At 34.5% G+C, this 15,847-nt stretch overlaps 1 protein-coding gene across 2 annotated transcripts in view; it reads left to right on the top strand.

Annotated features, from left to right (window-relative positions):
* VWC2L (von Willebrand factor C domain containing 2 like) overlaps positions 1 to 15,847 on the top strand; it is a 160,037-nt gene that overhangs the window by 4,039 nt on the left and 140,151 nt on the right. The window lies entirely within an intron of this gene.

Below are 15,847 nucleotides of genomic sequence, written 5' to 3'. Positions count from 1 at the left end.
ATTTTTATCTCTGCTTTGAGTCTCTTTTCTCAAATGGCTAGTTTTAATGAGGATGTCCTACAAGCCAGACCTGAACCCTGAGGGTATAAATTCATATATCAAAATGTTCTCCTTAAATGTAATGGCAGTTTGTGCCTTGGAGTATCTGTCATACTGATGGCTTGATATGAAAAATTTTCATTTCATCTAACCAAGTTCTGTGAAAGGTGCTTAGAATCTCGTAAGCAAAAGAAGACATAGCTAGTTTTCAGTGTGACTGAGAGAAGGACTTCCAGTTATTATCACTAACCCAACTTCCTTCTCTACAATAGTCAAATGGTAAAAGAAATCAATATGGGGAAAAAAACTTTTAAACTGATCATGATTAGAGTATTCTATGTATTGGTATTTCATTGCACTCAGTTCATTCCAGGTTATGGGTTCAAACCAGTTGTAGTTTACTCAAGAATACCCAGTCACTTTAACTAGATTCCTTAGGACATGAAGGAAATTTTAATAATTATCGTATTTAACTTTCTTATACATAAATGTTATTCTAGACGTTTCTCTTTCATATATTATCATAATTTGTTGCACAATATTCAGAAGTAAAGGACTTGAAAGTCTAGTAAAACTACATTATTTATATCAAATGATAGTTAATAGTATAGTACATTTATTAACAGATTTATGGTCTCTAAAATATTAAGTATATTTTGACATTAGCTATTTTCACTTTTAGGGTAATTAAAGTAAATGCAAGTACTCAACGCAATTGTATTCTAGACATGGTTCTAGAATCATGTTACTCTTTTCTAACGTGCATACTAGTTGAGAGTTGAGTGCAAAGAGATACTGTAGAATAGCCTTACCCAAGCAAAAAAGTACATTGAATAAAATTTAAGATTTACATAATTTTGTCATCAATATTCAGTAAATAAGAGAATGGTTATTCGAATTTAACCAACTCACTACTCAAAATGCTAGTTTTTCCTCTATTTATTAGATTTTTATTTTACAAATATAATATCTATTTCACCATGTCAAACAATAAGAGATATATAAAGAAAAAGTTCACAACACTTCACTCTAATTATATGTCCCTGCTATGTCAATATACAACCCATTGATGTGCATAACTTTTCCACCTTTCCATGCCATGAGATTTTTAAAAAACAGAATGAAAGAAAATAGTTGCCTCTTTTCACAAGTATTTGGAGTTATAAACGCTATAGAAATTATCTAGGGCAAGCTCATAAAAGTGAAGAACTAGGACCAAAAAAGTTTGTTACTTGTCCAAAATTGTCAATTTATTTAACCTACCTCTAAATACTCTCAATCTAATAACCTCTCAGAGAACTTGGGCTCAAGAGTCAGATAGATATAGATTCAAATCCCAAATTCATCATGTAGATGTAAGATTTTGAAAGGACTCCTTAAGTTTTTGAGCCATGGTGGTATTAGCTATAAAATGGCCATAATAATAATTACTTTTCTTGGGAGGATATATTAGAAAGAGTTACTTAGATGATTTATGAAGAAAATAGCAGGCTTGTGATGATTGGCACACCATAGATATTGACTAAATGGTTGTTCCCTTCCTCCTAAACTCTAATGTCCAGTGGTTTACTATAACTTCACAATTCCTCTATGTCTTCACCTACATTTTATAATGGAAATTCATGCTTAACAGTCACTCAGTTGAAAGAATTCCAATACTTTTTATAAATGTTCTACCTGTCTATGTGAACTATATATACCTAAGTAAATATAAGCCATAATATAATCTTGATTCTCTTCTAATTTAGCTCACAAGAAACAAGTAACTAATTTCAAAAGATATACGGAACTTTCACATAATTATCTTGGCATGTTATTAAGAAGGTTTTATATATTTTTACATATAATATATTCATCCAACAAACATTTGGGGATTATTTGTTGTACAAGATACTATAGATGTACATACACTGGAAAGTAAGATACCTAGAAGGCCAAACCTCCACTCACAAGTAATGTATGAACAATATGGAAAGAGAATGAAGGGAAAGAGCAGTTTAAAGTAAAGCATGGAATTGTGAAGCTCAACACTAAGGCACTGTGGTGCCAGAAGCATATCAACATGTGTGAGATTTGGTTAAACAAATTTTCTTTTTCTTCATCATGTTCAAAGTTGAGACTATTCTTAAGGAAATAATTCAAATTGATCTGGATATATTAAAATTCCAAAGAGGAAACTTCTTGAGCAAGATCAGAGATTAGTATGAAATTTAAAAAGAGAGGTGGGAGATAGGAACAGGACACTGGATGTTACTAGAATGCTACTGTAATAGGAGAGGTAAACTTTTACATGTGTTTTGGACAGCAGAGAGAAGAACTTGGATACCAGGCCAAAATAGTCAAATTTGGTCTAAAGAATAACAAGGGATAAAATCCAAGCTGTACATAGAGATGACCTAGTTAAATGTGTTTTTTGAACAAAATTACCTTGTAGCCAAGTGTAGAATTGAATAGAGGTGAAGAAATTAATGGCTGCAGATGTAAGGCTATTAAAGAAAACAGAGAATGAAATGACCAGCATGCATGAGGATAAAAACAGAAGGGTCTTCAAGATAAAAATATAAATTCCATACTATAGTCTCAGCTCTATACATTGACTCTCCAAGTATCCAAACTCTAAGTGATATCTCTTCCCTGCATGTTTGCAATGCTGTCTTACACTTTCTCACCATTGCATACCTGTGTAAGTCCTACTAGACTATTTCAAAGCCCCATTTAAATCTCATCTCAACTGGAAAGCCCTATTCTATGCTGCATCCTGGGCTGAGTCTCATACCTTTCCTCTATGTTCCCACAGCATGCTAAATACATCATTATAAACAGGAACATAAATCACAAGCCAATACTATCAAGACCTTTATGTGTATTACAACTTATTTCATTTCATAACAACAGTATGATGATGATACTTTAATTAGCACTGTTTTAAAGATAAGGAAACTGAAGTGTAAGATAGCTTGCCCAACATCACACAGCTCTAAAGTAGAAATAGTATTCATATCCAGGAAACTTGACTGCAGAATCTAAGCTCTTCACCACCTCAGTGCCTTGATCACAATGCAATAACAGAATGTGAAACCACCTGTCTCTCCAACTGGATCGTGAACTCTTTGAGGTTAAGAACAGTGTTTTCTGCTCTTCCCAACCCCCCATGTGAATCATATAACAGGAATTCAATACATTTTTGATGGAAGACATAATTGGTCAAATCCTAATTAAACCCACAGGATAAAAAAGTTAGAGTTCCTTTAAAATGCCTTAGTTTCTTCTTATTTATGTGTTGTTCTCTTCCTTTTAGTTAAAGAAGCATTCAAAGTTCAGATAAGGAGTCCTCTTTGGATCCTTAAAGATGGATCCTTTAAAATGACACACATTGCTCATTTCCATCTTGCTTTCTCCTCTTCTTCATCCCCCTTCCTAACCAGGGTCATCTTGGATTTCATCCCAGACCAGGGTTGACCACCTGGTGGGTCAAAACAGTTACTCTATCTCACCCTGTATAGTTGCAAAACATATGTCCCTTCTTAATCTTTTCTGATCAGTATATTCAAATGTAAGTTGAGCCACATGTGTCACCTGATGGGAAGAATAATGTTATTTGCAAAGATCTTTTTCAACATTTACTGATTCAAGCTTTGAAAATGGATTTCTCTCTACTCTTTTTGAAAACTCTAAATTTTTCAGTGTTCTGGTAATATTGTATTAAGATAAAGGTCACTGTATAGTAGGTTCTCTCATCTTTCTTTTATGTATACCCAGGCAAAATGACACTGGAACCTACTTTTTAAGACATAAGGAGCATAAATAATAAATTACAATAGCATTTCCTACAAAAAAAGAAGTTGATTGGAAACATAGACTCTATCAGCTTTGGCTTGGTGGTAAACTATCTCGTGCTGTGCTTCCCAAAGGGAGAAATAATTTATTTTCCTTGGTATTTTTATAACTCTCACTCAAAAAGAATTAGCCTTTTTGGTCTTTTTTTAATCCTTTGAAACTTACACTGATTTAGTTTAGGTCAGACACTGAAGGTTATACTACATGCAACTGAAAAAGCCTTTGCATAGCCAGTCACATTTTAAAGTGATTTTCTGTAGGCAACACCCAGTGCCCCTAATTCAGGATTTTGACTTGCCCAGGACCTGTCTTTCTCTGTGGGCACGGCCTTTGTGCTTCTCCCACTCTAAGCAAAAGATAGTTGATCAGGTGGCCGATTTTTAGTTTTAAAAGATTCAGTGTTCTGAATCATGTTCTCCTGCTGCATATTTTCTATGTATGTGGTCATTTTAAAGAAACATATTTTCATGCTGGGGTAAGCTGCCTAGTTTTGCTCTAAAATTTATATTTAATATTTAAATCTTGAAGAAAGCAGCAGAGTGGACAGAAAAGTAATCACGTGGAGTATTTTGCCAAATCATCTCCCCCTTAACAAATATCAATGCCAGCTAAGGTTTAAGATTGACTTGCCTTCAATGGGTATATTCCCAGAAAGGCAGGCTTTCCAGCTTTCTCACTAATCAGTGCCCCCATCAATGCCCAATATGGTAATATTAAATCTGTGAAAGCGTTTGGGTAGAAAGAATGATTGAATTTAGGTCTGTGTGATTTGTTTGATGTTGGTTTGTTTTCAAATGGAGAAAGAACAAAAGGCAACATGTACTTGGAGCTAATGATCAAAGATATGAAAGAACGGGGAAAAATGGAAGCTGTAAAGAAATCTCAGTTGAGTTAACACTTTACAGAAACCTAATTCACTGCATCCCACCCACCCTCTGCCATTGTAAAAGTTTCTATGAAATGCAAAGAAACTAAGATCTCTGCATTAAGCAAAGGGGTACAGAATGCATCTTTCCAGAGATGTGAAGGATTTATTTATTGTAATAACAGAGAAGTAGGTAGATTTTGAGAATATGAGTGGGATTTTTAAAGACTTTTTTCCAAGAGATGGTTTACAAATTCTCTACAAAAGGTTAAAGGGGTCACCAGGGGCATTTGTAAGATTCTATCCAAAGGAAATCTTAGAAAACATCATAATTTCATACAATAAAGATAAGGGAGGATCATTGTTGAGAAGTGGAGAATACTTTCCCTAAGTGTTGATTTTGCAAAATACAGTTTTTGCAGGGTATGTTGTGGGTTTTAATGTTAAATTTAATGTTAAAATTGCCTTTGAGTGAATTCAGGAATGGCTTCTCCTTTCAAGTTGCTACAAAATAACAAAAATTAAGTAATGCTGTTGCTCATCTGAGGGTCAACCCCAGCATGAAGAACAAAGTGAATATTCCCCATGAGGAATTTCCATCTTTGTAAACAACTGTGGAACCTCTACTTAATTTGTATAATCTCAGACCAATTTCAGAGATTAGAAGTCAGTTTTGTTAAAACTTAAATTTATAAAATTCCTTCACCCTCTCTCATTATTTTTATATTGTGCCTCCTTGGCATTTTTTAACGCTATAGAACTGCACTAAATGGGAGCAGATCAGATTTTTAAAATAATTTATTTTTTCAGAAGTTCCAGATAATCGGGAATGATCCCTTTCTTGAACACCTTTAACATGTGGGAATAGAATTGTAAGAATAAATGTCTTCCAAGTTAACCTCTGAGTGGTGTAAAATAGGCTGTTTCCAATCAGGAAAAGTTTTTTGCTTTAAATTTTAAGAGAATTAATGGTCGGCTAGCTCTTTGGTTAGCTGTATGTAGGAATAGTTTTTCATGTTCACCCACTGGTATTTATTGCTGTCCTTCATATTGCAAGATGCTGCTGTTAATGGTGATAACTGTGTGATGAGTATGACTACAGAGATTTGTGACTGGGCTTCTGTGCCCCGTGCACAGGGGGTGATCAGTGTTTGATTTGCAGCCACGTCTGAGATTTGCGGAGCTTGTCACTGTTAGTGATTACCTCAGACTTGAGGTCAGCCATCAGCTGTTTATAGACATTGCTGCCCACTCCTTACTCTCCAGCAGTGTAAGAAAATGAAACTGAAAAGAAAGACCTAGTAGTCCCCTTTCAAACTTTCACTCCAGTTGTACAAAACATTGGATATGTTTGAAATCTGCCTGTTTTTAACAGTGGCTTTACTCACAGAAAGACATAATCAGTCAGTGGTAGGATATTAATAAGCATAATTTTTCTATTTTTCACTTTTTTTATAACTCGGGTCTACATATTTTATGGTAATTGTGTAGATTATTCTAACACACATCATCTCAATGGAAACTGCTCCATACATGCAATGATTTCAGTGTGTGTGTGTGTGTGTGTAAAGAAATTTGAGGGACCAGGAATGTCTTTACTTACAGAAAATCTTACTGTAAAATTAGGTAAATCTTTTGTTCCTGCTCCTCCTTATTCACCTTGACCATATTTTTGCTTAGTTTTGTTTTCCTACAACTTGGTTTATACATCAGGCAGTGTGTTTTATGAAGGGTAGTGCAAGAAAAACGTATTGGTTTATTTTTTAGTTGTGCTTTGCCAAGATTTCCAGGAAGAGCTTGAAACAAATAACCAAGAGACAGATTGAAGTGATCAGTAGGTTGGCTTATCTGGGGCATCTTTCTCAAAAATAGTCATTATTAATTGGAGACTGGTTTATTTTAGAGTCTGTAGTTTGGACTTTTATCATCACTGCTGATTAGCATCAGTAATTTCACTCCAACATACTGTCCTTTGTGGATACCCTTGCCTCTAGCCTGCTGTATCTCATATCACAATAAAGACTTCTTTGCAAGGATTTAATGACACCATGAAAAGAGTGAATAAAGTACTAAAGTAACAAGAAAAATCATTCATCCCCTAAAAAAGTTTTTAGATGATATTATTTTATGCCTGTAGAAAGCTATCTAAAGTGAAAAAAAAGTCCTCTGAACACAACTTTTAATTTTTCCCCCCTTTATGTCATATGATCATAAACAAAAGTCAAATACTTTTAATTGTTCTAACTATAGAATAGATACAATAAGGTCATCATATATGTCTTACAAAAAATTAATAACATTGAGAACTTAAAAATTACAATATTACATATAAATCTGTAACTTAATCTGTGTGTGGGGTGTGTGTGTGTGTGTTTTAAATTAGTTGTTTGGGATTTTTCAATCTGTTTGCTCTAATATTGACCTGTGACTACTATTGTTACTTCTTGGCATGAGGCTGGATCCCTAGTATATGAGTTTGCATGTATTCTCCTATTTATAAAGGCAAGCATTATGGTTTCTTTTTTGTAGTTCAGATCCTTCCTACTTTTTAAATTTTTTTAAAAATTTTTATTAATATATAATGTATTATTAGCCCCAGGGGTACAGGTCTGTGAATCGCCAGGTTTACACACTTCACAGCACTCAACATAGCATATACCTTCCCCAATGTCTATAACCCAACCACCCCCTCCCTCTCCTCCCCCCGCAACAGATCCTTTCTACTTTTAAGAGTTGACCATAGAATATTAGATCTGAAAAAAACTTTGAAATTATTTTTTCTAATGTCCTTATTTTACAGATGATAAAACAAAAGCCAACTGAAACTTACTGAAAGGACCATAAGGACATAGCTCATTATTTGCAAAAGCAATATTAATATATTGCTTTCCTGTGGTCTTTTTTTCTACATTTTACTATCTTCAGGTTTAACAAGAAAATGTCACTCATTTGCATCTCCCTTTCCAATAAATGTGTTGGATGCAAAGATTTATTTCAGCTAATTGTCTATAGAAATGTGATATCAGGACCTATCACCATGACAACACAGAGTTACAAGTAGACAAGAACAATAAAATATTGGCATATCTAAAATCAGTCTCTGACATAGATAGAGTACAATTTGCAAAAAAAGAATCTAAGTTTGCAAAGGCTGTGTTAGAAAAGGGATCCTTTGTCTAAAAATGAAAAATTCTATAATTAAACAAAGTAATATAGGCCAAAATAAAATAAAATCCTATTAGATTAACAATACCTGTTTATTTTCATGGATACTCTTTTATACTAGGAAGTAAAAAAGCAACTAAATGAGCTGTTTTTGCCATATATTTGGTAATTTTAGGAACTGAGGATTCATGTTCTTGATATCACTCTGCAAGCACCTGCCTCTTATGACTAGGCAGAAAAGGATTCTCAAAGATGGATGAAGTATGCAAAAATTTCTAGTTCCATAGAATTAGAACAAAGGAATATCTCTAAACTAGCATATGATCAGTATCATCTCAGGAAGGAATGTTTCAGAAATTGATTCATTTACCTGTCCCTAATTCTGATTGAAATTATTTCAGTGTATGTTTCTAAAGTTTCCCAGATTATTCTAATGATCAACTAGATTTAGGAATCACCATCATGATGCATGTAGCCTTTTCCAGACTCTTTTCTAGGGAACACCACCACTCCGTGATATTCTTAATAAGGATTTCTGATTTTTTCGTGGTCAAGTAAATTTGAGAAGTGATGTATCCTTGGAAATGTGAAGTGTACATTAGTGTATTGACACTGCTTGAGTATTTTTAAAAGGTTTGTTTGAGAGTCAGTATGTATTATTCAATAGCTATGAGCTTGACAGGGAGGAGAAAACTGGATTTTAGAGTAGGCTCTACAACTTCCCAGCCAAGTGACCTAGGTGTACAGTACTTTACCTCTGTAGGTTTTAGTGTACACACCTCTCAAAGAGAGATAATAGTAGAAACTACTTGGCATACCATAAGAGAGTCATAAAAGCTACCTGACATTTTTACTACTATTACCACTAAACTGTATTTAATATGGAATTTCACAAATTTTATGTGACAGAAACATCCTCAGAACATCTATTAACATCTTCAGGTTCATAAGAGTTCAATGAAACATGGATTAAGAAATACTTTACTAATGATTTGAGATACCCTAATTTCTTTTTTGACTCTTATGGGCGGCTAATGATAAAAATCTGTATGTCTCAGCTCATCTTTTATTTTCTGGCTCTTTTTAAAGTTCACAACATTTAAATTAATGTGACTGTTTATGGTAGTTAATTTATGTTGCATAAAACAATTTATTTGAAAAATTATTTCTTCTTCATTATCATGCCAGTTACATATAACCAAAAATCTAAGAGATTGACTGACCATTATCCATGAGCCAAATCCAACTCACTGTCTGCTTTTGTAAGTAGAGTCTTATTGAAACAGCAATGCTTATTCATCTCTGTATTGTCTATGGTGGCTTTTAGGCTGTAGTGAAGAGATGAGCACTTGCCCCAGAGACCCAGGATTCACATGGGTCAAAAATATTTACTATCTGTGGGCACTCAGGTGGCTCAGTGGGTTAAGCCTCTGCCTTCGACTTGGGTCAAGATCTCAGGGTCCTGGTATAGAGCCTTGCATCATCAGGCTCTCTGCTCAACAGGGAGCCTGCTTCCCCCTCTCTTTCTGCCTACCTCTCTGTCTACTTGTAATCTCTCTCTCTATCAAATAAGTAAATAAAATCTTTTAAAAAATATTTACTATCTGGCCTTCTACAGAAAAAGTTTGCCAACCCCTGATCTATGATAATATTATTCTTCCCTTATTATTCTCTCAAACTGTGTTATCAAACCTTTCAAATCCACATTCTTGAAGATTAAATATTCTTTGGATATTGATAGGTAATAGGTCCAACTTGACTTGAAGGTGGTCTCAGGTATATCTTTTCACATATGTGACTTTAAAAAAGCATTAGATACACCTATTTTAGTTGTTGTTACTCATACTTGACAACAATAGTACTAAGCCCTATATCTCTTTGCACACTTGCCTTCAAGCAGTATAGCTTTGTTCTTTGCATTGATGAATAATAATATAATAACTTCCCACTGAGAATTCTCAGATGAGACAGATAAGCAAAGATGATTTTAAAAATTCCTTTATTTTGCTTTACTTTGTGATTTCCTTTGATAGTGTGACAAGTCAAGGAGGTTATTTTTAATTTCATGTAATATAATAAATATATTTTGTGTTACAATAATAAATGAAAATATGTATGCTGTCTGCTTACTTAGGTATTTAGTTCATTTTTATGACTTTTCAAGTCAACTCACACAATCCATAATTTGGTTTCATTAAATATTCTAAATATCACTGACATGTGGAAAAATGGTAGGTTTCATGGGGTTGTACCAAAATATATCAGACATAAATCTGACCCTCAAAATTCTCCTAGTCTGTCAAAAGGAATAATACAGGTATTACTAATAGCAGGTGGCTTGTGATGACTGACTGTACTAGGAATTTATATGAAGAAAGGGGGAATCCAGTCTGGAGGACTTAAGATATCTTAAGAATAGGGATTTCAGCACACTGAAAGTATTTCAGACAAAATTAGAACATTGGCAAAAATAAGTACAAAGCACGTGCAGAGAAAAATGAATAAACCCAATGAGTTAAGCCAGAGCATAAGGCATATAAAGGAGACAAAACATGAGAGATCAGAGAAGGGGACACTGGTCCAGCTCACAATGTGAGTGTCATGCCGGGCCAGCGAGTTTCAGCCAAAGCCTGGGCTGAGCAGGGAGCCACTAAGGGGCTCAGATCAGAGAGTGACACAACCAGATCTGTGCCTGAGGCAAACACCAAATAATAGCTGACACTTTTATAAGATGTTTTGCACCTGTGTTCCCTCAGGAATTGCTTAGTTCCAAGCTATTTTTATTCTCATTTTATAAATGAGAAGGAAGGGCTTCTGACTAACTCCAGTGGTCTTCTAATTATATCTGACCAGCTTCCACACGTTCAATAAGGATGTTTTGCAAGACACGGTTGAGATGGCTTCGTTTTCACGTGTTCATGTCCCCTATATTTTTCTATAGGTGTTCAATTATAACTCTGAAATCATATTAAGTCCTGTATCTTTCTGGTGGAAATGTATACATGCTAATATGAGGAAAATTATTTCCCTGTGTCATGTTTCACAGGTCTCAGTTTCTTTTATTTTTAAAAACTCCCATTGCCATGAAGAAGTATGAATCTAAGACACAGTTCTATCCATTAAAAATTAATAAGAGCTGCGTTCTGAATGCAGCAGGAATTGCCCAAGAGTATTTTTGTTATTTAGAGGGTTTTTTAAATCTTTACATCAGTGAAATACAAATTTTAAAACAACAACAACAACAACAACAACCAACCATGGATTTTGCTAATAGTTTTTGCAGCCTTAGAAATATCATAGTCATCACAAAAACTTCCAGTGGTTACCAAATTAAGTCATTTTTCTTTATAGTGAAAGAACATCCACAGCTCTCTGGCACTCCCTGTATTTTCACTGCATATTAGTTTTATTTCCCTTTCCTAAATATGACAGGGGAAAAAATTAAAAGAGTTCAGTCTAACTTTAATTTTCCCCCAACATTATAAATAAAATCCTACTAAAATAGCAAACCTTTGACTGCTGAGATTTAAAAAGCTTCATTAGGGAGAAAAAGGACAATCACAGAGAATCTTCCTTTTGTTAATGAGACTCTAGGACATTCACACTGAAGCTAGAACATACCTAAATCAAGATTCAAAAAAAAAAAAAATGTGAGCTGAAGTTACCCTGTTAAATATCTGTTTGGGCAAAGAATTTGATTAAAGATTGAAGTTTCATCTCTGTAAATAAGAACCTAATTAACTATCTAAAAATGTTGCCCAATGTCATCCTTATCTAACCATAATATGAGTGCACACATTGCTACATTTTTTTTAAATTGCTTTTAAAACTCTAAAAGATATGTTCTTTATAAATTCAATATTTCCAATAATTCATAATGGAAATTATCATGCCATAATTTAATAAAAATAATTTATAATCAATATATACCCTTGAAAAATACATGGCCATTGAAAATGGATGAAGAGAAATTTAAAAATTAATAAATAAATACTGATCAAGTTCAAAGCTAGGATGACAATGAGGGTCTTTTAACCAATGCTACATAGTTTATATATTACATAATTTCCTTCAGTCTCCTAAGAATCCAGTGGCAAAATTAGAGCCTATTAATATTATGTTATTATTACCTCCACCTTACAAATGAGAAAACCCAGATTCAAGTGCCTTAAGATAAAACAGCAATCTTTAGTGATAGGATTTGAGTTCCAAATGAGCTCATTCCACATGGTCATATGGCTGAATTGCATTGGGCGATAGCACTAGCCATTTATTTTTTATTTTTTTGAGAGAGAGAAAAAAAGGGAGAGAAAGAGTGAGCAGGGGAGGGGCAGAGGAAGAGAGAGAAGCAGGGCATGGAGCCTGAATCAAGGTACAATCCCACCGCCCTGAGATAATGACCTGAGCCTAAATCAATAGACACTCAACTGCCTGAGCTACCCAGGTGCCCGAGGACTAGCCATTCTTATACATGGTTTCAAAATTGTGATTACTTCTATTGTGCCTTGCACCAAAAAAACAAACAAACAAACAAACAAAACAAACAAACAAACAAACAAAAAACCCAAAGTCAAAAGTCTTACATCAAGATATTACTTGGTCAAGATTTTTTAAATTAAAATATACTTTTATCTTGTGAAGTGTGTAAACCTGGCAATTCACAGACCTGTACCCCTGGGGATAAAAATATATGTTTATAAAAAATAAAAAATTAAAAAAAAATAAAATATACTTTTATCTTATTGTCCATACGCCATCTCAATATATTTTTGTGGAACGAAGTAAGCTATGAATTAAGCATCAAATAATGAAATATAAATTCAGAAGGAAATCGCTGTTGGGACTTAAAATTGGAAATTAATATATTTTAATATTAGTAGTTATAAAGCACTTCACTATATTAATTTTTCAATTACTGCCTTTTCATAACATGTAAAAGTACAATGTTGCCAGCAAATGGAAAAGGAAGAAAAGATTTCAACTTTTAGTAAATTTTTGCCCAGAGAAATTCAGAGACAGTGAGGCAGAGAGAGACTCCTGAACTAACAATCTGATTGGCACTCCCAATACAAATGGATTTCATTGTTCCAGGCCTAGAACTTTGACCTCCCACATACTGAAGAGCCTTGAGTCCAGTGAAATCCATGCACGGCACCTCCTTTCAATGTCTCTCATAGAATAGGACTGATTCTTTCAGGTTGTAGAATTCTAACAGTGCTATACTCTCCCCCACGCACACATGGCCTTGTTTTAATGCTACTGTAGATGACTGGCTTTTAACTGATATCAACAATCTGTTCTTTTCAGTGTCGACAGGAAAGTTTTGCTCATTTTTTTCCTATTGCATAAATAGGTGATAAGTAGAGCATCCTTAGCATGGAGATACACAGGCTCTAGTGAAAATATTCTGTTCACTGTCAAGGGCCTTTTTTGTACCAAAGCCAAAAGTCAATCCAGCTTATCAGTGAGGACTAAAGGCTGCTGCTTTCCCAGGCTATTTATACAAGGACAGGTGTGACACTTTATCAAAATCTTCATTTCATTGTGAATCCTCTAGCCTTCATCTATACCTTTGGGTTCTCCTTTGAAGACTGTAGAGGCCACTAAAACATCTTTTTTTTTCCTTAAATACATACTGATATTTCCTTAATAAGTATGCTTTGCCAATTTAAAAAGGCATACCTGTGACTGTAGCTAAAGAAAGATATTTTTGCTTATATTCTCCTTATCTATAGTTTATTTTTCAAATGCTATTCTTCATATTTCAGAAAAAGCTACATTTTCCTGTCATGAAATTCCTTGAAAATATTCAGGAAAAAATTTGGTTCTATATAACATCAGTTTATTAGAATAGGCAGCATATAATTGTAGAGGTGCCTTCTCTTAAAAAATAAGCCAAAATATGTTTAAGCAGTTTTTTAGGAAAAAATATTTTTAAAAATATTTATTTATTTGAGGAGGGGGAGAGGCAGAGGGCGAGAGAAACTTTAGCAAACTCCTGATGAGCACAGAGCAGGAGGCAGGGCTTAGTCTCACAACACTGAGATCATAACCCGAGCCCAAACCAAGACTGGGATGTTTAACTGATCACCACCCCGACACCGCTAGGAAAAAAATATTTTTAAAAAAATATATAAATCATTAATATGATATCACTGTTGTGTTGCAACTATAATGGTAAATTTCAAGAGTGAGTGAACTTTTTTTGTACTTGATAATTAATAATTTTAGATTGGGTATGTCAACTGCTTTGCAGTATACTTGTGTTATACATTAAGGTCAGAATAAATGCAAATAAAAATAAAAAGATTAACCCCAATATTTCTGTTCTCCATTATAATAATACCATCAGTTTTATTTTTTTTTTAAAGATTTCAGAGGCAGAGCAGCAGGCAGAGAGAGAGAGAGGGAAGCAGGCTCCCCGCTGAGCAGAGAGCCCAATGCGGGGACCCATCAGAGACCCACAATCCCAGGACCCTGAGATCATGACCCGAGCCGAAGGCAGAGGCTTTTAACCCACTGAGCCACCCAGGTGCCCCTACCATCAGTTATTTTTATTAAAATATCATTTTTATTACAAAATCAAAATTTATTTCTATGGATATCTTAGCTCCTTTTCCAGATTGGCACTTATTAAGGGCAGGCTAGATATATAGTTCATCTTAATATACTTTATATACCTTATCATATATATAATACAAATTTAATACAAAAAAATAAAAATAGTTCTTAATTTCATATATATTATTTCTGAATTTGAGTTTATTATATCTACATGGGCAAAGCTATATATACTCCTTACAATCAATCACCTGGCTAAAAATGTTTGTTTTCAAGAAACAGAAAGTGGTTTTTTGTTTGTTTGTTTTTTCATTTTCTTTTAGTTTATTTCTTTTCAGTGTTTCAGCATTCATTGTTTACACACGACACCCAACGCTTCATGCAATACGTGCCCTCCATAATACCCACCACCAGGCTCACCCAACCCCCACCACCCTCCCCTCCAAAACCCTCAGTTTGTTTCTCAGAGTCCGCAGTTTCTCATGGTTGGTCTCCCCCTCCAATTATCGCTAACTCACTTCTCCTCTCCATCTCCCGATGTTCTCCATGTTATTCCTTATGCTCTGCTAGTAGGTGAAACCATATGATAAGTGACTCTGCTTGACATTTCACTCAGCATAAAGTTATTTTTGACACCCAAGAAATAATATTCCAAAATGTATTATCAAAATACCAACTTCTCAAAGTCAGAGTGCCTATTATTTAACTTGTTAAGCGAACGGTAACATCATACACATTTGCTGACAAATTGAGGTTGTTATTAAAAAAAAAAAAAAAAACTATACATCCGGTTTTCTTTTTGTTGTTGTTTTGTTGTTGTTGTTGCTACGATTTTCTTTACTTATTTGAGAGAGAGAGAAAGAGAGAAATCATGAGCAGGGGAGAAGGATAGAGGGAGAAACAGACGCCCCGCTGAGCAGGGGAGTCAATGTGGTACTCGATCCCAGGACTCTGGGATCATGACATGAGCTGATCTAAGGTAGATGCTTACTGCCTGAGCCACCCAGGAACATTATGCATCTGGTTTTCTATCGGCTTCAGTGGTATTAAAATTCCTAAAGAAATTCCAGCTCTGTTCACGATTTGATAAGACCTACAACCTGTGTTTCAAATGTGCTCCAATCAATAGGGCAGATGACTGAAGAGGTCACTATAGTCCCATTTGATGCAGGACACTGAGAAGCATTTTAATCAGTAATGCAATGGGTTTTCTTTTGGAGGATTGTGAATTTTGTTTAAAATCCATTGGCTTTATTGATTAGTAAGTGACATCTGCCACATGCAAATTACTGGCTACAAGAGTGGCAGTGGATGCTAAATACTCTTGTACTCTGTAATTTAATGTATATTTTAATGAAGTGAGCAGTGAGATTCCTGACA

The sequence above is a fragment of the Mustela nivalis genome (assembly GCF_964662115.1).
Source record: "Mustela nivalis genome assembly, chromosome: 11".
Taxonomy (NCBI): Eukaryota; Metazoa; Chordata; class Mammalia; order Carnivora; family Mustelidae; genus Mustela; species Mustela nivalis.
This window is presented reverse-complemented; position numbering and strand designations above follow the sequence as displayed.